The sequence below is a fragment of the Schistocerca serialis genome, chromosome 4 (genome assembly GCF_023864345.2).
Source record: "Schistocerca serialis cubense isolate TAMUIC-IGC-003099 chromosome 4, iqSchSeri2.2, whole genome shotgun sequence".
NCBI lineage: Eukaryota > Metazoa > Arthropoda > Insecta > Orthoptera > Acrididae > Schistocerca > Schistocerca serialis.
The window spans coordinates 35,874,883-35,898,299 of record NC_064641.1 but is presented as its reverse complement, the minus strand read 5'-3'; the positions used below and the strand labels follow the sequence as shown (position 1 = coordinate 35,898,299).

General features: G+C 53.6%; 52 non-coding genes across 52 annotated transcripts; 41 read left to right on the top strand and 11 right to left on the bottom strand.

The window, feature by feature from the left end:
* Positions 1-240: 240 nt before the first annotated feature.
* Trnag-ucc (transfer RNA glycine (anticodon UCC)) lies at positions 241-312 on the bottom strand. Its single transcript has one exon. It is a non-coding gene; the product is annotated as a tRNA-Gly (tRNA).
* Positions 313-1,125: 813 nt separating this feature from the next.
* Positions 1,126-1,198, top strand: Trnam-cau (transfer RNA methionine (anticodon CAU)). The gene has a single exon. It is a non-coding gene; the product is annotated as a tRNA-Met (tRNA).
* A 322-nt stretch (positions 1,199-1,520) lies between these two features.
* Positions 1,521-1,592, top strand: Trnae-uuc (transfer RNA glutamic acid (anticodon UUC)). The gene has a single exon. It is a non-coding gene; the product is annotated as a tRNA-Glu (tRNA).
* A 279-nt stretch (positions 1,593-1,871) lies between these two features.
* On the top strand, positions 1,872-1,944 carry Trnak-uuu (transfer RNA lysine (anticodon UUU)). Its single transcript has one exon. It is a non-coding gene; the product is annotated as a tRNA-Lys (tRNA).
* A 140-nt stretch (positions 1,945-2,084) lies between these two features.
* On the top strand, positions 2,085-2,166 carry Trnas-aga (transfer RNA serine (anticodon AGA)). The gene has a single exon. It is a non-coding gene; the product is annotated as a tRNA-Ser (tRNA).
* A 278-nt stretch (positions 2,167-2,444) lies between these two features.
* Trnag-ucc (transfer RNA glycine (anticodon UCC)) lies at positions 2,445-2,516 on the bottom strand. Its single transcript has one exon. It is a non-coding gene; the product is annotated as a tRNA-Gly (tRNA).
* An 813-nt stretch (positions 2,517-3,329) lies between these two features.
* Positions 3,330-3,402, top strand: Trnam-cau (transfer RNA methionine (anticodon CAU)). Its single transcript has one exon. It is a non-coding gene; the product is annotated as a tRNA-Met (tRNA).
* Positions 3,403-3,724: 322 nt separating this feature from the next.
* Trnae-uuc (transfer RNA glutamic acid (anticodon UUC)) lies at positions 3,725-3,796 on the top strand. The gene has a single exon. It is a non-coding gene; the product is annotated as a tRNA-Glu (tRNA).
* Positions 3,797-4,075: 279 nt separating this feature from the next.
* On the top strand, positions 4,076-4,148 carry Trnak-uuu (transfer RNA lysine (anticodon UUU)). The gene has a single exon. It is a non-coding gene; the product is annotated as a tRNA-Lys (tRNA).
* Positions 4,149-4,288: 140 nt separating this feature from the next.
* On the top strand, positions 4,289-4,370 carry Trnas-aga (transfer RNA serine (anticodon AGA)). Its single transcript has one exon. It is a non-coding gene; the product is annotated as a tRNA-Ser (tRNA).
* Positions 4,371-4,648: 278 nt separating this feature from the next.
* Positions 4,649-4,720, bottom strand: Trnag-ucc (transfer RNA glycine (anticodon UCC)). The gene has a single exon. It is a non-coding gene; the product is annotated as a tRNA-Gly (tRNA).
* Positions 4,721-5,533: 813 nt separating this feature from the next.
* Trnam-cau (transfer RNA methionine (anticodon CAU)) lies at positions 5,534-5,606 on the top strand. Its single transcript has one exon. It is a non-coding gene; the product is annotated as a tRNA-Met (tRNA).
* A 322-nt stretch (positions 5,607-5,928) lies between these two features.
* Positions 5,929-6,000, top strand: Trnae-uuc (transfer RNA glutamic acid (anticodon UUC)). The gene has a single exon. It is a non-coding gene; the product is annotated as a tRNA-Glu (tRNA).
* Positions 6,001-6,279: 279 nt separating this feature from the next.
* On the top strand, positions 6,280-6,352 carry Trnak-uuu (transfer RNA lysine (anticodon UUU)). Its single transcript has one exon. It is a non-coding gene; the product is annotated as a tRNA-Lys (tRNA).
* Positions 6,353-6,492: 140 nt separating this feature from the next.
* On the top strand, positions 6,493-6,574 carry Trnas-aga (transfer RNA serine (anticodon AGA)). The gene has a single exon. It is a non-coding gene; the product is annotated as a tRNA-Ser (tRNA).
* A 278-nt stretch (positions 6,575-6,852) lies between these two features.
* On the bottom strand, positions 6,853-6,924 carry Trnag-ucc (transfer RNA glycine (anticodon UCC)). The gene has a single exon. It is a non-coding gene; the product is annotated as a tRNA-Gly (tRNA).
* Positions 6,925-7,737: 813 nt separating this feature from the next.
* Trnam-cau (transfer RNA methionine (anticodon CAU)) lies at positions 7,738-7,810 on the top strand. Its single transcript has one exon. It is a non-coding gene; the product is annotated as a tRNA-Met (tRNA).
* Positions 7,811-8,132: 322 nt separating this feature from the next.
* Trnae-uuc (transfer RNA glutamic acid (anticodon UUC)) lies at positions 8,133-8,204 on the top strand. Its single transcript has one exon. It is a non-coding gene; the product is annotated as a tRNA-Glu (tRNA).
* A 279-nt stretch (positions 8,205-8,483) lies between these two features.
* Trnak-uuu (transfer RNA lysine (anticodon UUU)) lies at positions 8,484-8,556 on the top strand. Its single transcript has one exon. It is a non-coding gene; the product is annotated as a tRNA-Lys (tRNA).
* A 140-nt stretch (positions 8,557-8,696) lies between these two features.
* Trnas-aga (transfer RNA serine (anticodon AGA)) lies at positions 8,697-8,778 on the top strand. Its single transcript has one exon. It is a non-coding gene; the product is annotated as a tRNA-Ser (tRNA).
* A 278-nt stretch (positions 8,779-9,056) lies between these two features.
* Positions 9,057-9,128, bottom strand: Trnag-ucc (transfer RNA glycine (anticodon UCC)). Its single transcript has one exon. It is a non-coding gene; the product is annotated as a tRNA-Gly (tRNA).
* An 813-nt stretch (positions 9,129-9,941) lies between these two features.
* On the top strand, positions 9,942-10,014 carry Trnam-cau (transfer RNA methionine (anticodon CAU)). Its single transcript has one exon. It is a non-coding gene; the product is annotated as a tRNA-Met (tRNA).
* Positions 10,015-10,336: 322 nt separating this feature from the next.
* Positions 10,337-10,408, top strand: Trnae-uuc (transfer RNA glutamic acid (anticodon UUC)). The gene has a single exon. It is a non-coding gene; the product is annotated as a tRNA-Glu (tRNA).
* A 279-nt stretch (positions 10,409-10,687) lies between these two features.
* On the top strand, positions 10,688-10,760 carry Trnak-uuu (transfer RNA lysine (anticodon UUU)). The gene has a single exon. It is a non-coding gene; the product is annotated as a tRNA-Lys (tRNA).
* A 140-nt stretch (positions 10,761-10,900) lies between these two features.
* Positions 10,901-10,982, top strand: Trnas-aga (transfer RNA serine (anticodon AGA)). Its single transcript has one exon. It is a non-coding gene; the product is annotated as a tRNA-Ser (tRNA).
* A 278-nt stretch (positions 10,983-11,260) lies between these two features.
* On the bottom strand, positions 11,261-11,332 carry Trnag-ucc (transfer RNA glycine (anticodon UCC)). The gene has a single exon. It is a non-coding gene; the product is annotated as a tRNA-Gly (tRNA).
* An 813-nt stretch (positions 11,333-12,145) lies between these two features.
* Trnam-cau (transfer RNA methionine (anticodon CAU)) lies at positions 12,146-12,218 on the top strand. The gene has a single exon. It is a non-coding gene; the product is annotated as a tRNA-Met (tRNA).
* A 322-nt stretch (positions 12,219-12,540) lies between these two features.
* On the top strand, positions 12,541-12,612 carry Trnae-uuc (transfer RNA glutamic acid (anticodon UUC)). The gene has a single exon. It is a non-coding gene; the product is annotated as a tRNA-Glu (tRNA).
* Positions 12,613-12,891: 279 nt separating this feature from the next.
* On the top strand, positions 12,892-12,964 carry Trnak-uuu (transfer RNA lysine (anticodon UUU)). Its single transcript has one exon. It is a non-coding gene; the product is annotated as a tRNA-Lys (tRNA).
* Positions 12,965-13,104: 140 nt separating this feature from the next.
* On the top strand, positions 13,105-13,186 carry Trnas-aga (transfer RNA serine (anticodon AGA)). The gene has a single exon. It is a non-coding gene; the product is annotated as a tRNA-Ser (tRNA).
* Positions 13,187-13,464: 278 nt separating this feature from the next.
* Trnag-ucc (transfer RNA glycine (anticodon UCC)) lies at positions 13,465-13,536 on the bottom strand. Its single transcript has one exon. It is a non-coding gene; the product is annotated as a tRNA-Gly (tRNA).
* An 813-nt stretch (positions 13,537-14,349) lies between these two features.
* On the top strand, positions 14,350-14,422 carry Trnam-cau (transfer RNA methionine (anticodon CAU)). The gene has a single exon. It is a non-coding gene; the product is annotated as a tRNA-Met (tRNA).
* A 322-nt stretch (positions 14,423-14,744) lies between these two features.
* On the top strand, positions 14,745-14,816 carry Trnae-uuc (transfer RNA glutamic acid (anticodon UUC)). The gene has a single exon. It is a non-coding gene; the product is annotated as a tRNA-Glu (tRNA).
* A 279-nt stretch (positions 14,817-15,095) lies between these two features.
* Trnak-uuu (transfer RNA lysine (anticodon UUU)) lies at positions 15,096-15,168 on the top strand. The gene has a single exon. It is a non-coding gene; the product is annotated as a tRNA-Lys (tRNA).
* A 140-nt stretch (positions 15,169-15,308) lies between these two features.
* On the top strand, positions 15,309-15,390 carry Trnas-aga (transfer RNA serine (anticodon AGA)). The gene has a single exon. It is a non-coding gene; the product is annotated as a tRNA-Ser (tRNA).
* A 278-nt stretch (positions 15,391-15,668) lies between these two features.
* Trnag-ucc (transfer RNA glycine (anticodon UCC)) lies at positions 15,669-15,740 on the bottom strand. Its single transcript has one exon. It is a non-coding gene; the product is annotated as a tRNA-Gly (tRNA).
* An 813-nt stretch (positions 15,741-16,553) lies between these two features.
* On the top strand, positions 16,554-16,626 carry Trnam-cau (transfer RNA methionine (anticodon CAU)). The gene has a single exon. It is a non-coding gene; the product is annotated as a tRNA-Met (tRNA).
* A 322-nt stretch (positions 16,627-16,948) lies between these two features.
* On the top strand, positions 16,949-17,020 carry Trnae-uuc (transfer RNA glutamic acid (anticodon UUC)). Its single transcript has one exon. It is a non-coding gene; the product is annotated as a tRNA-Glu (tRNA).
* A 279-nt stretch (positions 17,021-17,299) lies between these two features.
* Positions 17,300-17,372, top strand: Trnak-uuu (transfer RNA lysine (anticodon UUU)). Its single transcript has one exon. It is a non-coding gene; the product is annotated as a tRNA-Lys (tRNA).
* Positions 17,373-17,512: 140 nt separating this feature from the next.
* Positions 17,513-17,594, top strand: Trnas-aga (transfer RNA serine (anticodon AGA)). The gene has a single exon. It is a non-coding gene; the product is annotated as a tRNA-Ser (tRNA).
* A 278-nt stretch (positions 17,595-17,872) lies between these two features.
* Positions 17,873-17,944, bottom strand: Trnag-ucc (transfer RNA glycine (anticodon UCC)). The gene has a single exon. It is a non-coding gene; the product is annotated as a tRNA-Gly (tRNA).
* Positions 17,945-18,757: 813 nt separating this feature from the next.
* On the top strand, positions 18,758-18,830 carry Trnam-cau (transfer RNA methionine (anticodon CAU)). Its single transcript has one exon. It is a non-coding gene; the product is annotated as a tRNA-Met (tRNA).
* Positions 18,831-19,152: 322 nt separating this feature from the next.
* On the top strand, positions 19,153-19,224 carry Trnae-uuc (transfer RNA glutamic acid (anticodon UUC)). The gene has a single exon. It is a non-coding gene; the product is annotated as a tRNA-Glu (tRNA).
* A 279-nt stretch (positions 19,225-19,503) lies between these two features.
* Trnak-uuu (transfer RNA lysine (anticodon UUU)) lies at positions 19,504-19,576 on the top strand. Its single transcript has one exon. It is a non-coding gene; the product is annotated as a tRNA-Lys (tRNA).
* A 140-nt stretch (positions 19,577-19,716) lies between these two features.
* Positions 19,717-19,798, top strand: Trnas-aga (transfer RNA serine (anticodon AGA)). The gene has a single exon. It is a non-coding gene; the product is annotated as a tRNA-Ser (tRNA).
* A 278-nt stretch (positions 19,799-20,076) lies between these two features.
* Trnag-ucc (transfer RNA glycine (anticodon UCC)) lies at positions 20,077-20,148 on the bottom strand. The gene has a single exon. It is a non-coding gene; the product is annotated as a tRNA-Gly (tRNA).
* Positions 20,149-20,961: 813 nt separating this feature from the next.
* Trnam-cau (transfer RNA methionine (anticodon CAU)) lies at positions 20,962-21,034 on the top strand. Its single transcript has one exon. It is a non-coding gene; the product is annotated as a tRNA-Met (tRNA).
* Positions 21,035-21,356: 322 nt separating this feature from the next.
* On the top strand, positions 21,357-21,428 carry Trnae-uuc (transfer RNA glutamic acid (anticodon UUC)). The gene has a single exon. It is a non-coding gene; the product is annotated as a tRNA-Glu (tRNA).
* A 279-nt stretch (positions 21,429-21,707) lies between these two features.
* Positions 21,708-21,780, top strand: Trnak-uuu (transfer RNA lysine (anticodon UUU)). The gene has a single exon. It is a non-coding gene; the product is annotated as a tRNA-Lys (tRNA).
* Positions 21,781-21,920: 140 nt separating this feature from the next.
* Trnas-aga (transfer RNA serine (anticodon AGA)) lies at positions 21,921-22,002 on the top strand. The gene has a single exon. It is a non-coding gene; the product is annotated as a tRNA-Ser (tRNA).
* Positions 22,003-22,280: 278 nt separating this feature from the next.
* Trnag-ucc (transfer RNA glycine (anticodon UCC)) lies at positions 22,281-22,352 on the bottom strand. The gene has a single exon. It is a non-coding gene; the product is annotated as a tRNA-Gly (tRNA).
* Positions 22,353-23,165: 813 nt separating this feature from the next.
* Trnam-cau (transfer RNA methionine (anticodon CAU)) lies at positions 23,166-23,238 on the top strand. The gene has a single exon. It is a non-coding gene; the product is annotated as a tRNA-Met (tRNA).
* The last annotated feature ends 179 nt before the right edge of the window (positions 23,239-23,417 follow it).

The following is a 23,417-nucleotide window of genomic DNA, read 5'->3' as shown; positions in this document are numbered from 1 at the left end:
GAAAATTTCGCAGTTTGCCTGTCGTTTTGGTACTTCGCTACACCTCACCTCTCACAGCCGTTTATATCGCCTGTCCTCTTGATAAGGGCGAATTCCAAGCGTCAGCTTTCGCGTCAGCCGAGCAAAGTCGGGACAAGTCGGGACATACTACAGGATGGCCTGCGTGGAGCAACGACGGAAAGAAAACGTTAATTTAACAGCACGTGGCTCACATACTCATACGTAAAAATTTGCGCCCGTTGCGGTGGCCGGGAATCGAACCCGGATCAACTGCTTGGAAGGCAACTATGCTCACCATTACACCACCACCGCACAGCCGCTGCCCGTGACGCCGCGCTGTGTCGGCTTCCCGCCCGCCGGCAGCGGCCCACGGTGATAGTAGCTGTAGGCGCTTTACGAGGTAGGAGGGTGCATCCACACGCGTTCGGGCAGCGCCTCCACGCACGCTGCGTCTTTGGGCAAGACTCGTCGCCGCGGCCGCAAGGTTACTCACACGATAGTGATGAGCGGTCGCTTTAAGGCAGTGTAGTGGGGGACTCCGCGTGTGTAGCACTTTTTTCGGTTGTATCCGGCGTCGTTGGGTGGCAATCCCACTTTCCCTGCAGACAGCTACTCTGGAATATGCTCGGGAAGCACGGTCGACCGCCCCCAACAAATGCAACTAAAAAAATGAGAACAACAACAAAAAAAGCGGCAGGTTGTTCGCCTACCACGCGGGCGGCCCGGGTTCGATTCCCGGCCGATGCATCGTTTTGCTGTTCTCGCTATAATGCTGCCGCGCCGATTGCTCGTTTGAGCTGCGTCAGCCTCAGAAATGTATAGCAGGATTCGCTGTGAGAAGAACCAAACACGCAGCACGCAAGAGACCGTACTTGGACGGACGCGTGCTATTTCTGAACTCTAGCGTCAGCCTGGCCCTACAGGCCGCTGTGTTCAGGTGCCGCAAGGGCGATGTACTGTAACCTCAGGCAGTGCTGCTTTCCGTTGGAAAAGCCGCGGCAGCAGTTTAATCTAGCAATTCGGGAAAGCACGTGTAGCAACACAACAGATTCTTGAGAAAGCGCAAACTGTCTATCTCTAATATGCGAGGCTTACCAAGTTTCCTGGGACGTTGGTTGCAGACGTGCCTCGGTAGCGCAGTGGGCAGCGCGTAAGTCTCATAATCTTAAGGTCGTGAGTTCGATCCTCACCCGGGGCATATAATTTGCTGTACATCATGGCTGAATTAACGGCGTTGCTGTTGCTAGGGAACGAACTGAATTGTCGTTTGTTATCCACAAGGAGTCCACGCCTCAGCGTCAAAATGTTTACATCCAGCTATGGCAAGGTACAGCTTTGACCTTTCTCCTCCCCTGTTATGAGTAAAATATGATGCAAACAGCAATGAATAGTCAGTTTCGAGCTGTGCGCCATGCCAGTCTGTAGGCGCAAATATGCTCGCAAACAGAGAACACCACTGAGTCCGGATTCAGCACGAAATGCCAGAGGAGAGGGAGTAAATCTGACACTTATCGAGCAAATCCGGTGTGGTCTAGTGGCTAGGATACCTGGCTTTCACCCAGGAGGCCAGGGTTCGATTCCCGGTACCGGAAGCGAAGTTTTTGCGCACACGACCCTCCATGTTTTGGCCCTCCAACCCTCGTTTGTCGCCCTCCTTCCGGAGCTTCAACCGAGCGTAATCGGGGAAAAAAGGCACGAGATGCAATTACTGTCAGCACCGGGATAAAGGGAGAAGAGGCACTGGTCCGCTGTTGGGCTGCTACCAGCGTCAGTGGCAAGTCGGTGAAGTCGCCAGTTGCGCCAGAAGCCAGCAATTACGCGTTCCAGTTATTCACATTGCCTGCAGCTGCTCCATCCCCCAACAAGTGTGAGCCCGGATAGCTCAGTCGGTAGAGCATTAGGCTTTTAACCTAAGGGTCCAGGGTTCGAGTCCCTGTCCAGGCGAAGATTTTAACGCTTCCGTAATGGCTCGTCTCGTAGCGCTGGTAGCCCTGCCGTAATCAGTGCACGGAGTTCGTCTCCTGTCAACATACTGCGCAGAACGGTTTGAGTTTTCACGATTCGAGGGAACTTTTTGGCTGCGAGCAGTCGTGGCCGAGTGGTTAAGGCGTCTGACTAGAAATCAGATTCCCTCTGGGAGCGTAGGTTCGAGTCCTACCGACTGCGTCTCTTTTTTTTATTTTTTTGTTTAAGAAGAAGGAGCAGAAAATTTCGCAGTTTGCCTGTCGTTTTGGTACTTCGCTACACCTCACCTCTCACAGCCGTTTATATCGCCTGTCCTCTTGATAAGGGCGAATTCCAAGCGTCAGCTTTCGCGTCAGCCGAGCAAAGTCGGGACAAGTCGGGACATACTACAGGATGGCCTGCGTGGAGCAACGACGGAAAGAAAACGTTAATTTAACAGCACGTGGCTCACATACTCATACGTAAAAATTTGCGCCCGTTGCGGTGGCCGGGAATCGAACCCGGATCAACTGCTTGGAAGGCAACTATGCTCACCATTACACCACCACCGCACAGCCGCTGCCCGTGACGCCGCGCTGTGTCGGCTTCCCGCCCGCCGGCAGCGGCCCACGGTGATAGTAGCTGTAGGCGCTTTACGAGGTAGGAGGGTGCATCCACACGCGTTCGGGCAGCGCCTCCACGCACGCTGCGTCTTTGGGCAAGACTCGTCGCCGCGGCCGCAAGGTTACTCACACGATAGTGATGAGCGGTCGCTTTAAGGCAGTGTAGTGGGGGACTCCGCGTGTGTAGCACTTTTTTCGGTTGTATCCGGCGTCGTTGGGTGGCAATCCCACTTTCCCTGCAGACAGCTACTCTGGAATATGCTCGGGAAGCACGGTCGACCGCCCCCAACAAATGCAACTAAAAAAATGAGAACAACAACAAAAAAAGCGGCAGGTTGTTCGCCTACCACGCGGGCGGCCCGGGTTCGATTCCCGGCCGATGCATCGTTTTGCTGTTCTCGCTATAATGCTGCCGCGCCGATTGCTCGTTTGAGCTGCGTCAGCCTCAGAAATGTATAGCAGGATTCGCTGTGAGAAGAACCAAACACGCAGCACGCAAGAGACCGTACTTGGACGGACGCGTGCTATTTCTGAACTCTAGCGTCAGCCTGGCCCTACAGGCCGCTGTGTTCAGGTGCCGCAAGGGCGATGTACTGTAACCTCAGGCAGTGCTGCTTTCCGTTGGAAAAGCCGCGGCAGCAGTTTAATCTAGCAATTCGGGAAAGCACGTGTAGCAACACAACAGATTCTTGAGAAAGCGCAAACTGTCTATCTCTAATATGCGAGGCTTACCAAGTTTCCTGGGACGTTGGTTGCAGACGTGCCTCGGTAGCGCAGTGGGCAGCGCGTAAGTCTCATAATCTTAAGGTCGTGAGTTCGATCCTCACCCGGGGCATATAATTTGCTGTACATCATGGCTGAATTAACGGCGTTGCTGTTGCTAGGGAACGAACTGAATTGTCGTTTGTTATCCACAAGGAGTCCACGCCTCAGCGTCAAAATGTTTACATCCAGCTATGGCAAGGTACAGCTTTGACCTTTCTCCTCCCCTGTTATGAGTAAAATATGATGCAAACAGCAATGAATAGTCAGTTTCGAGCTGTGCGCCATGCCAGTCTGTAGGCGCAAATATGCTCGCAAACAGAGAACACCACTGAGTCCGGATTCAGCACGAAATGCCAGAGGAGAGGGAGTAAATCTGACACTTATCGAGCAAATCCGGTGTGGTCTAGTGGCTAGGATACCTGGCTTTCACCCAGGAGGCCAGGGTTCGATTCCCGGTACCGGAAGCGAAGTTTTTGCGCACACGACCCTCCATGTTTTGGCCCTCCAACCCTCGTTTGTCGCCCTCCTTCCGGAGCTTCAACCGAGCGTAATCGGGGAAAAAAGGCACGAGATGCAATTACTGTCAGCACCGGGATAAAGGGAGAAGAGGCACTGGTCCGCTGTTGGGCTGCTACCAGCGTCAGTGGCAAGTCGGTGAAGTCGCCAGTTGCGCCAGAAGCCAGCAATTACGCGTTCCAGTTATTCACATTGCCTGCAGCTGCTCCATCCCCCAACAAGTGTGAGCCCGGATAGCTCAGTCGGTAGAGCATTAGGCTTTTAACCTAAGGGTCCAGGGTTCGAGTCCCTGTCCAGGCGAAGATTTTAACGCTTCCGTAATGGCTCGTCTCGTAGCGCTGGTAGCCCTGCCGTAATCAGTGCACGGAGTTCGTCTCCTGTCAACATACTGCGCAGAACGGTTTGAGTTTTCACGATTCGAGGGAACTTTTTGGCTGCGAGCAGTCGTGGCCGAGTGGTTAAGGCGTCTGACTAGAAATCAGATTCCCTCTGGGAGCGTAGGTTCGAGTCCTACCGACTGCGTCTCTTTTTTTTATTTTTTTGTTTAAGAAGAAGGAGCAGAAAATTTCGCAGTTTGCCTGTCGTTTTGGTACTTCGCTACACCTCACCTCTCACAGCCGTTTATATCGCCTGTCCTCTTGATAAGGGCGAATTCCAAGCGTCAGCTTTCGCGTCAGCCGAGCAAAGTCGGGACAAGTCGGGACATACTACAGGATGGCCTGCGTGGAGCAACGACGGAAAGAAAACGTTAATTTAACAGCACGTGGCTCACATACTCATACGTAAAAATTTGCGCCCGTTGCGGTGGCCGGGAATCGAACCCGGATCAACTGCTTGGAAGGCAACTATGCTCACCATTACACCACCACCGCACAGCCGCTGCCCGTGACGCCGCGCTGTGTCGGCTTCCCGCCCGCCGGCAGCGGCCCACGGTGATAGTAGCTGTAGGCGCTTTACGAGGTAGGAGGGTGCATCCACACGCGTTCGGGCAGCGCCTCCACGCACGCTGCGTCTTTGGGCAAGACTCGTCGCCGCGGCCGCAAGGTTACTCACACGATAGTGATGAGCGGTCGCTTTAAGGCAGTGTAGTGGGGGACTCCGCGTGTGTAGCACTTTTTTCGGTTGTATCCGGCGTCGTTGGGTGGCAATCCCACTTTCCCTGCAGACAGCTACTCTGGAATATGCTCGGGAAGCACGGTCGACCGCCCCCAACAAATGCAACTAAAAAAATGAGAACAACAACAAAAAAAGCGGCAGGTTGTTCGCCTACCACGCGGGCGGCCCGGGTTCGATTCCCGGCCGATGCATCGTTTTGCTGTTCTCGCTATAATGCTGCCGCGCCGATTGCTCGTTTGAGCTGCGTCAGCCTCAGAAATGTATAGCAGGATTCGCTGTGAGAAGAACCAAACACGCAGCACGCAAGAGACCGTACTTGGACGGACGCGTGCTATTTCTGAACTCTAGCGTCAGCCTGGCCCTACAGGCCGCTGTGTTCAGGTGCCGCAAGGGCGATGTACTGTAACCTCAGGCAGTGCTGCTTTCCGTTGGAAAAGCCGCGGCAGCAGTTTAATCTAGCAATTCGGGAAAGCACGTGTAGCAACACAACAGATTCTTGAGAAAGCGCAAACTGTCTATCTCTAATATGCGAGGCTTACCAAGTTTCCTGGGACGTTGGTTGCAGACGTGCCTCGGTAGCGCAGTGGGCAGCGCGTAAGTCTCATAATCTTAAGGTCGTGTGTTCGATCCTCACCCGGGGCATATAATTTGCTGTACATCATGGCTGAATTAACGGCGTTGCTGTTGCTAGGGAACGAACTGAATTGTCGTTTGTTATCCACAAGGAGTCCACGCCTCAGCGTCAAAATGTTTACATCCAGCTATGGCAAGGTACAGCTTTGACCTTTCTCCTCCCCTGTTATGAGTAAAATATGATGCAAACAGCAATGAATAGTCAGTTTCGAGCTGTGCGCCATGCCAGTCTGTAGGCGCAAATATGCTCGCAAACAGAGAACACAACTGAGTCCGGATTCAGCACGAAATGCCAGAGGAGAGGGAGTAAATCTGACACTTATCGAGCAAATCCGGTGTGGTCTAGTGGCTAGGATACCTGGCTTTCACCCAGGAGGCCAGGGTTCGATTCCCGGTACCGGAAGCGAAGTTTTTGCGCACACGACCCTCCATGTTTTGGCCCTCCAACCCTCGTTTGTCGCCCTCCTTCCGGAGCTTCAACCGAGCGTAATCGGGGAAAAAAGGCACGAGATGCAATTACTGTCAGCACCGGGATAAAGGGAGAAGAGGCACTGGTCCGCTGTTGGGCTGCTACCAGCGTCAGTGGCAAGTCGGTGAAGTCGCCAGTTGCGCCAGAAGCCAGCAATTACGCGTTCCAGTTATTCACATTGCCTGCAGCTGCTCCATCCCCCAACAAGTGTGAGCCCGGATAGCTCAGTCGGTAGAGCATTAGGCTTTTAACCTAAGGGTCCAGGGTTCGAGTCCCTGTCCGGGCGAAGATTTTAACGCTTCCGTAATGGCTCGTCTCGTAGCGCTGGTAGCCCTGCCGTAATCAGTGCACGGAGTTCGTTTCCTGTCAACATACTGCGCAGAACGGTTTGAGTTTTCACGATTCGAGGGAACTTTTTGGCTGCGAGCAGTCGTGGCCGAGTGGTTAAGGCGTCTGACTAGAAATCAGATTCCCTCTGGGAGCGTAGGTTCGAGTCCTACCGACTGCGTCTCTTTTTTTTATTTTTTTGTTTAAGAAGAAGGAGCAGAAAATTTCGCAGTTTGCCTGTCGTTTTGGTACTTCGCTACACCTCACCTCTCACAGCCGTTTATATCGCCTGTCCTCTTGATAAGGGCGAATTCCAAGCGTCAGCTTTCGCGTCAGCCGAGCAAAGTCGGGACAAGTCGGGACATACTACAGGATGGCCTGCGTGGAGCAACGACGGAAAGAAAACGTTAATTTAACAGCACGTGGCTCACATACTCATACGTAAAAATTTGCGCCCGTTGCGGTGGCCGGGAATCGAACCCGGATCAACTGCTTGGAAGGCAACTATGCTCACCATTACACCACCACCGCACAGCCGCTGCCCGTGACGCCGCGCTGTGTCGGCTTCCCGCCCGCCGGCAGCGGCCCACGGTGATAGTAGCTGTAGGCGCTTTACGAGGTAGGAGGGTGCATCCACACGCGTTCGGGCAGCGCCTCCACGCACGCTGCGTCTTTGGGCAAGACTCGTCGCCGCGGCCGCAAGGTTACTCACACGATAGTGATGAGCGGTCGCTTTAAGGCAGTGTAGTGGGGGACTCCGCGTGTGTAGCACTTTTTTCGGTTGTATCCGGCGTCGTTGGGTGGCAATCCCACTTTCCCTGCAGACAGCTACTCTGGAATATGCTCGGGAAGCACGGTCGACCGCCCCCAACAAATGCAACTAAAAAAATGAGAACAACAACAAAAAAAGCGGCAGGTTGTTCGCCTACCACGCGGGCGGCCCGGGTTCGATTCCCGGCCGATGCATCGTTTTGCTGTTCTCGCTATAATGCTGCCGCGCCGATTGCTCGTTTGAGCTGCGTCAGCCTCAGAAATGTATAGCAGGATTCGCTGTGAGAAGAACCAAACACGCAGCACGCAAGAGACCGTACTTGGACGGACGCGTGCTATTTCTGAACTCTAGCGTCAGCCTGGCCCTACAGGCCGCTGTGTTCAGGTGCCGCAAGGGCGATGTACTGTAACCTCAGGCAGTGCTGCTTTCCGTTGGAAAAGCCGCGGCAGCAGTTTAATCTAGCAATTCGGGAAAGCACGTGTAGCAACACAACAGATTCTTGAGAAAGCGCAAACTGTCTATCTCTAATATGCGAGGCTTACCAAGTTTCCTGGGACGTTGGTTGCAGACGTGCCTCGGTAGCGCAGTGGGCAGCGCGTAAGTCTCATAATCTTAAGGTCGTGAGTTCGATCCTCACCCGGGGCATATAATTTGCTGTACATCATGGCTGAATTAACGGCGTTGCTGTTGCTAGGGAACGAACTGAATTGTCGTTTGTTATCCACAAGGAGTCCACGCCTCAGCGTCAAAATGTTTACATCCAGCTATGGCAAGGTACAGCTTTGACCTTTCTCCTCCCCTGTTATGAGTAAAATATGATGCAAACAGCAATGAATAGTCAGTTTCGAGCTGTGCGCCATGCCAGTCTGTAGGCGCAAATATGCTCGCAAACAGAGAACACCACTGAGTCCGGATTCAGCACGAAATGCCAGAGGAGAGGGAGTAAATCTGACACTTATCGAGCAAATCCGGTGTGGTCTAGTGGCTAGGATACCTGGCTTTCACCCAGGAGGCCAGGGTTCGATTCCCGGTACCGGAAGCGAAGTTTTTGCGCACACGACCCTCCATGTTTTGGCCCTCCAACCCTCGTTTGTCGCCCTCCTTCCGGAGCTTCAACCGAGCGTAATCGGGGAAAAAAGGCACGAGATGCAATTACTGTCAGCACCGGGATAAAGGGAGAAGAGGCACTGGTCCGCTGTTGGGCTGCTACCAGCGTCAGTGGCAAGTCGGTGAAGTCGCCAGTTGCGCCAGAAGCCAGCAATTACGCGTTCCAGTTATTCACATTGCCTGCAGCTGCTCCATCCCCCAACAAGTGTGAGCCCGGATAGCTCAGTCGGTAGAGCATTAGGCTTTTAACCTAAGGGTCCAGGGTTCGAGTCCCTGTCCGGGCGAAGATTTTAACGCTTCCGTAATGGCTCGTCTCGTAGCGCTGGTAGCCCTGCCGTAATCAGTGCACGGAGTTCGTTTCCTGTCAACATACTGCGCAGAACGGTTTGAGTTTTCACGATTCGAGGGAACTTTTTGGCTGCGAGCAGTCGTGGCCGAGTGGTTAAGGCGTCTGACTAGAAATCAGATTCCCTCTGGGAGCGTAGGTTCGAGTCCTACCGACTGCGTCTCTTTTTTTTATTTTTTTGTTTAAGAAGAAGGAGCAGAAAATTTCGCAGTTTGCCTGTCGTTTTGGTACTTCGCTACACCTCACCTCTCACAGCCGTTTATATCGCCTGTCCTCTTGATAAGGGCGAATTCCAAGCGTCAGCTTTCGCGTCAGCCGAGCAAAGTCGGGACAAGTCGGGACATACTACAGGATGGCCTGCGTGGAGCAACGACGGAAAGAAAACGTTAATTTAACAGCACGTGGCTCACATACTCATACGTAAAAATTTGCGCCCGTTGCGGTGGCCGGGAATCGAACCCGGATCAACTGCTTGGAAGGCAACTATGCTCACCATTACACCACCACCGCACAGCCGCTGCCCGTGACGCCGCGCTGTGTCGGCTTCCCGCCCGCCGGCAGCGGCCCACGGTGATAGTAGCTGTAGGCGCTTTACGAGGTAGGAGGGTGCATCCACACGCGTTCGGGCAGCGCCTCCACGCACGCTGCGTCTTTGGGCAAGACTCGTCGCCGCGGCCGCAAGGTTACTCACACGATAGTGATGAGCGGTCGCTTTAAGGCAGTGTAGTGGGGGACTCCGCGTGTGTAGCACTTTTTTCGGTTGTATCCGGCGTCGTTGGGTGGCAATCCCACTTTCCCTGCAGACAGCTACTCTGGAATATGCTCGGGAAGCACGGTCGACCGCCCCCAACAAATGCAACTAAAAAAATGAGAACAACAACAAAAAAAGCGGCAGGTTGTTCGCCTACCACGCGGGCGGCCCGGGTTCGATTCCCGGCCGATGCATCGTTTTGCTGTTCTCGCTATAATGCTGCCGCGCCGATTGCTCGTTTGAGCTGCGTCAGCCTCAGAAATGTATAGCAGGATTCGCTGTGAGAAGAACCAAACACGCAGCACGCAAGAGACCGTACTTGGACGGACGCGTGCTATTTCTGAACTCTAGCGTCAGCCTGGCCCTACAGGCCGCTGTGTTCAGGTGCCGCAAGGGCGATGTACTGTAACCTCAGGCAGTGCTGCTTTCCGTTGGAAAAGCCGCGGCAGCAGTTTAATCTAGCAATTCGGGAAAGCACGTGTAGCAACACAACAGATTCTTGAGAAAGCGCAAACTGTCTATCTCTAATATGCGAGGCTTACCAAGTTTCCTGGGACGTTGGTTGCAGACGTGCCTCGGTAGCGCAGTGGGCAGCGCGTAAGTCTCATAATCTTAAGGTCGTGAGTTCGATCCTCACCCGGGGCATATAATTTGCTGTACATCATGGCTGAATTAACGGCGTTGCTGTTGCTAGGGAACGAACTGAATTGTCGTTTGTTATCCACAAGGAGTCCACGCCTCAGCGTCAAAATGTTTACATCCAGCTATGGCAAGGTACAGCTTTGACCTTTCTCCTCCCCTGTTATGAGTAAAATATGATGCAAACAGCAATGAATAGTCAGTTTCGAGCTGTGCGCCATGCCAGTCTGTAGGCGCAAATATGCTCGCAAACAGAGAACACCACTGAGTCCGGATTCAGCACGAAATGCCAGAGGAGAGGGAGTAAATCTGACACTTATCGAGCAAATCCGGTGTGGTCTAGTGGCTAGGATACCTGGCTTTCACCCAGGAGGCCAGGGTTCGATTCCCGGTACCGGAAGCGAAGTTTTTGCGCACACGACCCTCCATGTTTTGGCCCTCCAACCCTCGTTTGTCGCCCTCCTTCCGGAGCTTCAACCGAGCGTAATCGGGGAAAAAAGGCACGAGATGCAATTACTGTCAGCACCGGGATAAAGGGAGAAGAGGCACTGGTCCGCTGTTGGGCTGCTACCAGCGTCAGTGGCAAGTCGGTGAAGTCGCCAGTTGCGCCAGAAGCCAGCAATTACGCGTTCCAGTTATTCACATTGCCTGCAGCTGCTCCATCCCCCAACAAGTGTGAGCCCGGATAGCTCAGTCGGTAGAGCATTAGGCTTTTAACCTAAGGGTCCAGGGTTCGAGTCCCTGTCCGGGCGAAGATTTTAACGCTTCCGTAATGGCTCGTCTCGTAGCGCTGGTAGCCCTGCCGTAATCAGTGCACGGAGTTCGTTTCCTGTCAACATACTGCGCAGAACGGTTTGAGTTTTCACGATTCGAGGGAACTTTTTGGCTGCGAGCAGTCGTGGCCGAGTGGTTAAGGCGTCTGACTAGAAATCAGATTCCCTCTGGGAGCGTAGGTTCGAGTCCTACCGACTGCGTCTCTTTTTTTTATTTTTTTGTTTAAGAAGAAGGAGCAGAAAATTTCGCAGTTTGCCTGTCGTTTTGGTACTTCGCTACACCTCACCTCTCACAGCCGTTTATATCGCCTGTCCTCTTGATAAGGGCGAATTCCAAGCGTCAGCTTTCGCGTCAGCCGAGCAAAGTCGGGACAAGTCGGGACATACTACAGGATGGCCTGCGTGGAGCAACGACGGAAAGAAAACGTTAATTTAACAGCACGTGGCTCACATACTCATACGTAAAAATTTGCGCCCGTTGCGGTGGCCGGGAATCGAACCCGGATCAACTGCTTGGAAGGCAACTATGCTCACCATTACACCACCACCGCACAGCCGCTGCCCGTGACGCCGCGCTGTGTCGGCTTCCCGCCCGCCGGCAGCGGCCCACGGTGATAGTAGCTGTAGGCGCTTTACGAGGTAGGAGGGTGCATCCACACGCGTTCGGGCAGCGCCTCCACGCACGCTGCGTCTTTGGGCAAGACTCGTCGCCGCGGCCGCAAGGTTACTCACACGATAGTGATGAGCGGTCGCTTTAAGGCAGTGTAGTGGGGGACTCCGCGTGTGTAGCACTTTTTTCGGTTGTATCCGGCGTCGTTGGGTGGCAATCCCACTTTCCCTGCAGACAGCTACTCTGGAATATGCTCGGGAAGCACGGTCGACCGCCCCCAACAAATGCAACTAAAAAAATGAGAACAACAACAAAAAAAGCGGCAGGTTGTTCGCCTACCACGCGGGCGGCCCGGGTTCGATTCCCGGCCGATGCATCGTTTTGCTGTTCTCGCTATAATGCTGCCGCGCCGATTGCTCGTTTGAGCTGCGTCAGCCTCAGAAATGTATAGCAGGATTCGCTGTGAGAAGAACCAAACACGCAGCACGCAAGAGACCGTACTTGGACGGACGCGTGCTATTTCTGAACTCTAGCGTCAGCCTGGCCCTACAGGCCGCTGTGTTCAGGTGCCGCAAGGGCGATGTACTGTAACCTCAGGCAGTGCTGCTTTCCGTTGGAAAAGCCGCGGCAGCAGTTTAATCTAGCAATTCGGGAAAGCACGTGTAGCAACACAACAGATTCTTGAGAAAGCGCAAACTGTCTATCTCTAATATGCGAGGCTTACCAAGTTTCCTGGGACGTTGGTTGCAGACGTGCCTCGGTAGCGCAGTGGGCAGCGCGTAAGTCTCATAATCTTAAGGTCGTGAGTTCGATCCTCACCCGGGGCATATAATTTGCTGTACATCATGGCTGAATTAACGGCGTTGCTGTTGCTAGGGAACGAACTGAATTGTCGTTTGTTATCCACAAGGAGTCCACGCCTCAGCGTCAAAATGTTTACATCCAGCTATGGCAAGGTACAGCTTTGACCTTTCTCCTCCCCTGTTATGAGTAAAATATGATGCAAACAGCAATGAATAGTCAGTTTCGAGCTGTGCGCCATGCCAGTCTGTAGGCGCAAATATGCTCGCAAACAGAGAACACCACTGAGTCCGGATTCAGCACGAAATGCCAGAGGAGAGGGAGTAAATCTGACACTTATCGAGCAAATCCGGTGTGGTCTAGTGGCTAGGATACCTGGCTTTCACCCAGGAGGCCAGGGTTCGATTCCCGGTACCGGAAGCGAAGTTTTTGCGCACACGACCCTCCATGTTTTGGCCCTCCAACCCTCGTTTGTCGCCCTCCTTCCGGAGCTTCAACCGAGCGTAATCGGGGAAAAAAGGCACGAGATGCAATTACTGTCAGCACCGGGATAAAGGGAGAAGAGGCACTGGTCCGCTGTTGGGCTGCTACCAGCGTCAGTGGCAAGTCGGTGAAGTCGCCAGTTGCGCCAGAAGCCAGCAATTACGCGTTCCAGTTATTCACATTGCCTGCAGCTGCTCCATCCCCCAACAAGTGTGAGCCCGGATAGCTCAGTCGGTAGAGCATTAGGCTTTTAACCTAAGGGTCCAGGGTTCGAGTCCCTGTCCGGGCGAAGATTTTAACGCTTCCGTAATGGCTCGTCTCGTAGCGCTGGTAGCCCTGCCGTAATCAGTGCACGGAGTTCGTTTCCTGTCAACATACTGCGCAGAACGGTTTGAGTTTTCACGATTCGAGGGAACTTTTTGGCTGCGAGCAGTCGTGGCCGAGTGGTTAAGGCGTCTGACTAGAAATCAGATTCCCTCTGGGAGCGTAGGTTCGAGTCCTACCGACTGCGTCTCTTTTTTTTATTTTTTTGTTTAAGAAGAAGGAGCAGAAAATTTCGCAGTTTGCCTGTCGTTTTGGTACTTCGCTACACCTCACCTCTCACAGCCGTTTATATCGCCTGTCCTCTTGATAAGGGCGAATTCCAAGCGTCAGCTTTCGCGTCAGCCGAGCAAAGTCGGGACAAGTCGGGACATACTACAGGATGGCCTGCGTGGAGCAACGACGGAAAGAAAACGTTAATTTAACAGCACGTGGCTCACATACTCATACGTAAAAATTTGCGCCCGTTGCGGTGGCCGGGAATCGAACCCGGATCAACTGCTTGGAAGGCAACTATGCTCACCATTACACCACCACCGCACAGCCGCTGCCCGTGACGCCGCGCTGTGTCGGCTTCCCGCCCGCCGGCAGCGGCCCACGGTGATAGTAGCTGTAGGCGCTTTACGAGGTAGGAGGGTGCATCCACACGCGTTCGGGCAGCGCCTCCACGCACGCTGCGTCTTTGGGCAAGACTCGTCGCCGCGGCCGCAAGGTTACTCACACGATAGTGATGAGCGGTCGCTTTAAGGCAGTGTAGTGGGGGACTCCGCGTGTGTAGCACTTTTTTCGGTTGTATCCGGCGTCGTTGGGTGGCAATCCCACTTTCCCTGCAGACAGCTACTCTGGAATATGCTCGGGAAGCACGGTCGACCGCCCCCAACAAATGCAACTAAAAAAATGAGAACAACAACAAAAAAAGCGGCAGGTTGTTCGCCTACCACGCGGGCGGCCCGGGTTCGATTCCCGGCCGATGCATCGTTTTGCTGTTCTCGCTATAATGCTGCCGCGCCGATTGCTCGTTTGAGCTGCGTCAGCCTCAGAAATGTATAGCAGGATTCGCTGTGAGAAGAACCAAACACGCAGCACGCAAGAGACCGTACTTGGACGGACGCGTGCTATTTCTGAACTCTAGCGTCAGCCTGGCCCTACAGGCCGCTGTGTTCAGGTGCCGCAAGGGCGATGTACTGTAACCTCAGGCAGTGCTGCTTTCCGTTGGAAAAGCCGCGGCAGCAGTTTAATCTAGCAATTCGGGAAAGCACGTGTAGCAACACAACAGATTCTTGAGAAAGCGCAAACTGTCTGTCTCTAATATGCGAGGCTTACCAAGTTTCCTGGGACGTTGGTTGCAGACGTGCCTCGGTAGCGCAGTGGGCAGCGCGTAAGTCTCATAATCTTAAGGTCGTGAGTTCGATCCTCACCCGGGGCATATAATTTGCTGTACATCATGGCTGAATTAACGGCGTTGCTGTTGCTAGGGAACGAACTGAATTGTCGTTTGTTATCCACAAGGAGTCCACGCCTCAGCGTCAAAATGTTTACATCCAGCTATGGCAAGGTACAGCTTTGACCTTTCTCCTCCCCTGTTATGAGTAAAATATGATGCAAACAGCAATGAATAGTCAGTTTCGAGCTGTGCGCCATGCCAGTCTGTAGGCGCAAATATGCTCGCAAACAGAGAACACCACTGAGTCCGGATTCAGCACGAAATGCCAGAGGAGAGGGAGTAAATCTGACACTTATCGAGCAAATCCGGTGTGGTCTAGTGGCTAGGATACCTGGCTTTCACCCAGGAGGCCAGGGTTCGATTCCCGGTACCGGAAGCGAAGTTTTTGCGCACACGACCCTCCATGTTTTGGCCCTCCAACCCTCGTTTGTCGCCCTCCTTCCGGAGCTTCAACCGAGCGTAATCGGGGAAAAAAGGCACGAGATGCAATTACTGTCAGCACCGGGATAAAGGGAGAAGAGGCACTGGTCCGCTGTTGGGCTGCTACCAGCGTCAGTGGCAAGTCGGTGAAGTCGCCAGTTGCGCCAGAAGCCAGCAATTACGCGTTCCAGTTATTCACATTGCCTGCAGCTGCTCCATCCCCCAACAAGTGTGAGCCCGGATAGCTCAGTCGGTAGAGCATTAGGCTTTTAACCTAAGGGTCCAGGGTTCGAGTCCCTGTCCGGGCGAAGATTTTAACGCTTCCGTAATGGCTCGTCTCGTAGCGCTGGTAGCCCTGCCGTAATCAGTGCACGGAGTTCGTTTCCTGTCAACATACTGCGCAGAACGGTTTGAGTTTTCACGATTCGAGGGAACTTTTTGGCTGCGAGCAGTCGTGGCCGAGTGGTTAAGGCGTCTGACTAGAAATCAGATTCCCTCTGGGAGCGTAGGTTCGAGTCCTACCGACTGCGTCTCTTTTTTTTATTTTTTTGTTTAAGAAGAAGGAGCAGAAAATTTCGCAGTTTGCCTGTCGTTTTGGTACTTCGCTACACCTCACCTCTCACAGCCGTTTATATCGCCTGTCCTCTTGATAAGGGCGAATTCCAAGCGTCAGCTTTCGCGTCAGCCGAGCAAAGTCGGGACAAGTCGGGACATACTACAGGATGGCCTGCGTGGAGCAACGACGGAAAGAAAACGTTAATTTAACAGCGCGTGGCTCACATACTCATACGTAAAAATTTGCGCCCGTTGCGGTGGCCGGGAATCGAACCCGGATCAACTGCTTGGAAGGCAACTATGCTCACCATTACACCACCACCGCACAGCCGCTGCCCGTGACGCCGCGCTGTGTCGGCTTCCCGCCCGCCGGCAGCGTCCCACGGTGATAGTAGCTGTAGGCGCTTTACGAGGTAGGAGGGTGCATCCACACGCGTTCGGGCAGCGCCTCCACGCACGCTGCGTCTTTGGGCAAGACTCGTCGCCGCGGCCGCAAGGTTACTCACACGATAGTGATGAGCGGTCGCTTTAAGGCAGTGTAGTGGGGGACTCCGCGTGTGTAGCACTTTTTTCGGTTGTATCCGGCGTCGTTGGGTGGCAATCCCACTTTCCCTGCAGACAGCTACTCTGGAATATGCTCGGGAAGCACGGTCGACCGCCCCCAACAAATGCAACTAAAAAAATGAGAACAACAACAAAAAAAGCGGCAGGTTGTTCGCCTACCACGCGGGCGGCCCGGGTTCGATTCCCGGCCGATGCATCGTTTTGCTGTTCTCGCTATAATGCTGCCGCGCCGATTGCTCGTTTGAGCTGCGTCAGCCTCAGAAATGTATAGCAGGATTCGCTGTGAGAAGAACCAAACACGCAGCACGCAAGAGACCGTACTTGGACGGACGCGTGCTATTTCTGAACTCTAGCGTCAGCCTGGCCCTACAGGCCGCTGTGTTCAGGTGCCGCAAGGGCGATGTACTGTAACCTCAGGCAGTGCTGCTTTCCGTTGGAAAAGCCGCGGCAGCAGTTTAATCTAGCAATTCGGGAAAGCACGTGTAGCAACACAACAGATTCTTGAGAAAGCGCAAACTGTCTATCTCTAATATGCGAGGCTTACCAAGTTTCCTGGGACGTTGGTTGCAGACGTGCCTCGGTAGCGCAGTGGGCAGCGCGTAAGTCTCATAATCTTAAGGTCGTGAGTTCGATCCTCACCCGGGGCATATAATTTGCTGTACATCATGGCTGAATTAACGGCGTTGCTGTTGCTAGGGAACGAACTGAATTGTCGTTTGTTATCCACAAGGAGTCCACGCCTCAGCGTCAAAATGTTTACATCCAGCTATGGCAAGGTACAGCTTTGACCTTTCTCCTCCCCTGTTATGAGTAAAATATGATGCAAACAGCAATGAATAGTCAGTTTCGAGCTGTGCGCCATGCCAGTCTGTAGGCGCAAATATGCTCGCAAACAGAGAACACCACTGAGTCCGGATTCAGCACGAAATGCCAGAGGAGAGGGAGTAAATCTGACACTTATCGAGCAAATCCGGTGTGGTCTAGTGGCTAGGATACCTGGCTTTCACCCAGGAGGCCAGGGTTCGATTCCCGGTACCGGAAGCGAAGTTTTTGCGCACACGACCCTCCATGTTTTGGCCCTCCAACCCTCGTTTGTCGCCCTCCTTCCGGAGCTTCAACCGAGCGTAATCGGGGAAAAAAGGCACGAGATGCAATTACTGTCAGCACCGGGATAAAGGGAGAAGAGGCACTGGTCCGCTGTTGGGCTGCTACCAGCGTCAGTGGCAAGTCGGTGAAGTCGCCAGTTGCGCCAGAAGCCAGCAATTACGCGTTCCAGTTATTCACATTGCCTGCAGCTGCTCCATCCCCCAACAAGTGTGAGCCCGGATAGCTCAGTCGGTAGAGCATTAGGCTTTTAACCTAAGGGTCCAGGGTTCGAGTCCCTGTCCGGGCGAAGATTTTAACGCTTCCGTAATGGCTCGTCTCGTAGCGCTGGTAGCCCTGCCGTAATCAGTGCACGGAGTTCGTTTCCTGTCAACATACTGCGCAGAACGGTTTGAGTTTTCACGATTCGAGGGAACTTTTTGGCTGCGAGCAGTCGTGGCCGAGTGGTTAAGGCGTCTGACTAGAAATCAGATTCCCTCTGGGAGCGTAGGTTCGAGTCCTACCGACTGCGTCTCTTTTTTTTATTTTTTTGTTTAAGAAGAAGGAGCAGAAAATTTCGCAGTTTGCCTGTCGTTTTGGTACTTCGCTACACCTCACCTCTCACAGCCGTTTATATCGCCTGTCCTCTTGATAAGGGCGAATTCCAAGCGTCAGCTTTCGCGTCAGCCGAGCAAAGTCGGGACAAGTCGGGACATACTACAGGATGGCCTGCGTGGAGCAACGACGGAAAGAAAACGTTAATTTAACAGCGCGTGGCTCACATACTCATACGTAAAAATTTGCGCCCGTTGCGGTGGCCGGGAATCGAACCCGGATCAACTGCTTGGAAGGCAACTATGCTCACCATTACACCACCACCGCACAGCCGCTGCCCGTGACGCCGCGCTGTGTCGGCTTCCCGCCCGCCGGCAGCGTCCCACGGTGATAGTAGCTGTAGGCGCTTTACGAGGTAGGAGGGTGCATCCACACGCGTTCGGGCAGCGCCTCCACGCACGCTGCGTCTTTGGGCAAGACTCGTCGCCGCGGCCGCAAGGTTACTCACACGATAGTGATGAGCGGTCGCTTTAAGGCAGTGTAGTGGGGGACTCCGCGTGTGTAGCACTTTTTTCGGTTGTATCCGGCGTCGTTGGGTGGCAATCCCACTTTCCCTGCAGACAGCTACTCTGGAATATGCTCGGGAAGCACGGTCGACCGCCCCCAACAAATGCAACTAAAAAAATGAGAACAACAACAAAAAAAGCGGCAGGTTGTTCGCCTACCACGCGGGCGGCCCGGGTTCGATTCCCGGCCGATGCATCGTTTTGCTGTTCTCGCTATAATGCTGCCGCGCCGATTGCTCGTTTGAGCTGCGTCAGCCTCAGAAATGTATAGCAGGATTCGCTGTGAGAAGAACCAAACACGCAGCACGCAAGAGACCGTACTTGGACGGACGCGTGCTATTTCTGAACTCTAGCGTCAGCCTGGCCCTACAGGCCGCTGTGTTCAGGTGCCGCAAGGGCGATGTACTGTAACCTCAGGCAGTGCTGCTTTCCGTTGGAAAAGCCGCGGCAGCAGTTTAATCTAGCAATTCGGGAAAGCACGTGTAGCAACACAACAGATTCTTGAGAAAGCGCAAACTGTCTATCTCTAATATGCGAGGCTTACCAAGTTTCCTGGGACGTTGGTTGCAGACGTGCCTCGGTAGCGCAGTGGGCAGCGCGTAAGTCTCATAATCTTAAGGTCGTGAGTTCGATCCTCACCCGGGGCATATAATTTGCTGTACATCATGGCTGAATTAACGGCGTTGCTGTTGCTAGGGAACGAACTGAATTGTCGTTTGTTATCCACAAGGAGTCCACGCCTCAGCGTCAAAATGTTTACATCCAGCTATGGCAAGGTACAGCTTTGACCTTTCTCCTCCCCTGTTATGAGTAAAATATGATGCAAACAGCAATGAATAGTCAGTTTCGAGCTGTGCGCCATGCCAGTCTGTAGGCGCAAATATGCTCGCAAACAGAGAACACCACTGAGTCCGGATTCAGCACGAAATGCCAGAGGAGAGGGAGTAAATCTGACACTTATCGAGCAAATCCGGTGTGGTCTAGTGGCTAGGATACCTGGCTTTCACCCAGGAGGCCAGGGTTCGATTCCCGGTACCGGAAGCGAAGTTTTTGCGCACACGACCCTCCATGTTTTGGCCCTCCAACCCTCGTTTGTCGCCCTCCTTCCGGAGCTTCAACCGAGCGTAATCGGGGAAAAAAGGCACGAGATGCAATTACTGTCAGCACCGGGATAAAGGGAGAAGAGGCACTGGTCCGCTGTTGGGCTGCTACCAGCGTCAGTGGCAAGTCGGTGAAGTCGCCAGTTGCGCCAGAAGCCAGCAATTACGCGTTCCAGTTATTCACATTGCCTGCAGCTGCTCCATCCCCCAACAAGTGTGAGCCCGGATAGCTCAGTCGGTAGAGCATTAGGCTTTTAACCTAAGGGTCCAGGGTTCGAGTCCCTGTCCGGGCGAAGATTTTAACGCTTCCGTAATGGCTCGTCTCGTAGCGCTGGTAGCCCTGCCGTAATCAGTGCACGGAGTTCGTTTCCTGTCAACATACTGCGCAGAACGGTTTGAGTTTTCACGATTCGAGGGAACTTTTTGGCTGCGAGCAGTCGTGGCCGAGTGGTTAAGGCGTCTGACTAGAAATCAGATTCCCTCTGGGAGCGTAGGTTCGAGTCCTACCGACTGCGTCTCTTTTTTTTATTTTTTTGTTTAAGAAGAAGGAGCAGAAAATTTCGCAGTTTGCCTGTCGTTTTGGTACTTCGCTACACCTCACCTCTCACAGCCGTTTATATCGCCTGTCCTCTTGATAAGGGCGAATTCCAAGCGTCAGCTTTCGCGTCAGCCGAGCAAAGTCGGGACAAGTCGGGACATACTACAGGATGGCCTGCGTGGAGCAACGACGGAAAGAAAACGTTAATTTAACAGCACGTGGCTCACATACTCATACGTAAAAATTTGCGCCCGTTGCGGTGGCCGGGAATCGAACCCGGATCAACTGCTTGGAAGGCAACTATGCTCACCATTACACCACCACCGCACAGCCGCTGCCCGTGACGCCGCGCTGTGTCGGCTTCCCGCCCGCCGGCAGCGGCCCACGGTGATAGTAGCTGTAGGCGCTTTACGAGGTAGGAGGGTGCATCCACACGCGTTCGGGCAGCGCCTCCACGCACGCTGCGTCTTTGGGCAAGACTCGTCGCCGCGGCCGCAAGGTTACTCACACGATAGTGATGAGCGGTCGCTTTAAGGCAGTGTAGTGGGGGACTCCGCGTGTGTAGCACTTTTTTCGGTTGTATCCGGCGTCGTTGGGTGGCAATCCCACTTTCCCTGCAGACAGCTACTCTGGAATATGCTCGGGAAGCACGGTCGACCGCCCCCAACAAATGCAACTAAAAAAATGAGAACAACAACAAAAAAAGCGGCAGGTTGTTCGCCTACCACGCGGGCGGCCCGGGTTCGATTCCCGGCCGATGCATCGTTTTGCTGTTCTCGCTATAATGCTGCCGCGCCGATTGCTCGTTTGAGCTGCGTCAGCCTCAGAAATGTATAGCAGGATTCGCTGTGAGAAGAACCAAACACGCAGCACGCAAGAGACCGTACTTGGACGGACGCGTGCTATTTCTGAACTCTAGCGTCAGCCTGGCCCTACAGGCCGCTGTGTTCAGGTGCCGCAAGGGCGATGTACTGTAACCTCAGGCAGTGCTGCTTTCCGTTGGAAAAGCCGCGGCAGCAGTTTAATCTAGCAATTCGGGAAAGCACGTGTAGCAACACAACAGATTCTTGAGAAAGCGCAAACTGTCTGTCTCTAATATGCGAGGCTTACCAAGTTTCCTGGGACGTTGGTTGCAGACGTGCCTCGGTAGCGCAGTGGGCAGCGCGTAAGTCTCATAATCTTAAGGTCGTGAGTTCGATCCTCACCCGGGGCATATAATTTGCTGTACATCATGGCTGAATTAACGGCGTTGCTGTTGCTAGGGAACGAACTGAATTGTCGTTTGTTATCCACAAGGAGTCCACGCCTCAGCGTCAAAATGTTTACATCCAGCTATGGCAAGGTACAGCTTTGACCTTTCTCCTCCCCTGTTATGAGTAAAATATGATGCAAACAGCAATGAATAGTCAGTTTCGAGCTGTGCGCCATGCCAGTCTGTAGGCGCAAATATGCTCGCAAACAGAGAACACCACTGAGTCCGGATTCAGCACGAAATGCCAGAGGAGAGGGAGTAAATCTGACACTTATCGAGCAAATCCGGTGTGGTCTAGTGGCTAGGATACCTGGCTTTCACCCAGGAGGCCAGGGTTCGATTCCCGGTACCGGAAGCGAAGTTTTTGCGCACACGACCCTCCATGTTTTGGCCCTCCAACCCTCGTTTGTCGCCCTCCTTCCGGAGCTTCAACCGAGCGTAATCGGGGAAAAAAGGCACGAGATGCAATTACTGTCAGCACCGGGATAAAGGGAGAAGAGGCACTGGTCCGCTGTTGGGCTGCTACCAGCGTCAGTGGCAAGTCGGTGAAGTCGCCAGTTGCGCCAGAAGCCAGCAATTACGCGTTCCAGTTATTCACATTGCCTGCAGCTGCTCCATCCCCCAACAAGTGTGAGCCCGGATAGCTCAGTCGGTAGAGCATTAGGCTTTTAACCTAAGGGTCCAGGGTTCGAGTCCCTGTCCGGGCGAAGATTTTAACGCTTCCGTAATGGCTCGTCTCGTAGCGCTGGTAGCCCTGCCGTAATCAGTGCACGGAGTTCGTTTCCTGTCAACATACTGCGCAGAACGGTTTGAGTTTTCACGATTCGAGGGAACTTTTTGGCTGCGAGCAGTCGTGGCCGAGTGGTTAAGGCGTCTGACTAGAAATCAGATTCCCTCTGGGAGCGTAGGTTCGAGTCCTACCGACTGCGTCTCTTTTTTTTATTTTTTTGTTTAAGAAGAAGGAGCAGAAAATTTCGCAGTTTGCCTGTCGTTTTGGTACTTCGCTACACCTCACCTCTCACAGCCGTTTATATCGCCTGTCCTCTTGATAAGGGCGAATTCCAAGCGTCAGCTTTCGCGTCAGCCGAGCAAAGTCGGGACAAGTCGGGACATACTACAGGATGGCCTGCGTGGAGCAACGACGGAAAGAAAACGTTAATTTAACAGCACGTGGCTCACATACTCATACGTAAAAATTTGCGCCCGTTGCGGTGGCCGGGAATCGAACCCGGATCAACTGCTTGGAAGGCAACTATGCTCACCATTACACCACCACCGCACAGCCGCTGCCCGTGACGCCGCGCTGTGTCGGCTTCCCGCCCGCCGGCAGCGGCCCACGGTGATAGTAGCTGTAGGCGCTTTACGAGGTAGGAGGGTGCATCCACACGCGTTCGGGCAGCGCCTCCACGCACGCTGCGTCTTTGGGCAAGACTCGTCGCCGCGGCCGCAAGGTTACTCACACGATAGTGATGAGCGGTCGCTTTAAGGCAGTGTAGTGGGGGACTCCGCGTGTGTAGCACTTTTTTCGGTTGTATCCGGCGTCGTTGGGTGGCAATCCCACTTTCCCTGCAGACAGCTACTCTGGAATATGCTCGGGAAGCACGGTCGACCGCCCCCAACAAATGCAACTAAAAAAATGAGAACAACAACAAAAAAAGCGGCAGGTTGTTCGCCTACCACGCGGGCGGCCCGGGTTCGATTCCCGGCCGATGCATCGTTTTGCTGTTCTCGCTATAATGCTGCCGCGCCGATTGCTCGTTTGAGCTGCGTCAGCCTCAGAAATGTATAGCAGGATTCGCTGTGAGAAGAACCAAACACGCAGCACGCAAGAGACCGTACTTGGACGGACGCGTGCTATTTCTGAACTCTAGCGTCAGCCTGGCCCTACAGGCCGCTGTGTTCAGGTGCCGCAAGGGCGATGTACTGTAACCTCAGGCAGTGCTGCTTTCCGTTGGAAAAGCCGCGGCAGCAGTTTAATCTAGCAATTCGGGAAAGCACGTGTAGCAACACAACAGATTCTTGAGAAAGCGCAAACTGTCTGTCTCTAATATGCGAGGCTTACCAAGTTTCCTGGGACGTTGGTTGCAGACGTGCCTCGGTAGCGCAGTGGGCAGCGCGTAAGTCTCATAATCTTAAGGTCGTGAGTTCGATCCTCACCCGGGGCATATAATTTGCTGTACATCATGGCTGAATTAACGGCGTTGCTGTTGCTAGGGAACGAACTGAATTGTCGTTTGTTATCCACAAGGAGTCCACGCCTCAGCGTCAAAATGTTTACATCCAGCTATGGCAAGGTACAGCTTTGACCTTTCTCCTCCCCTGTTATGAGTAAAATATGATGCAA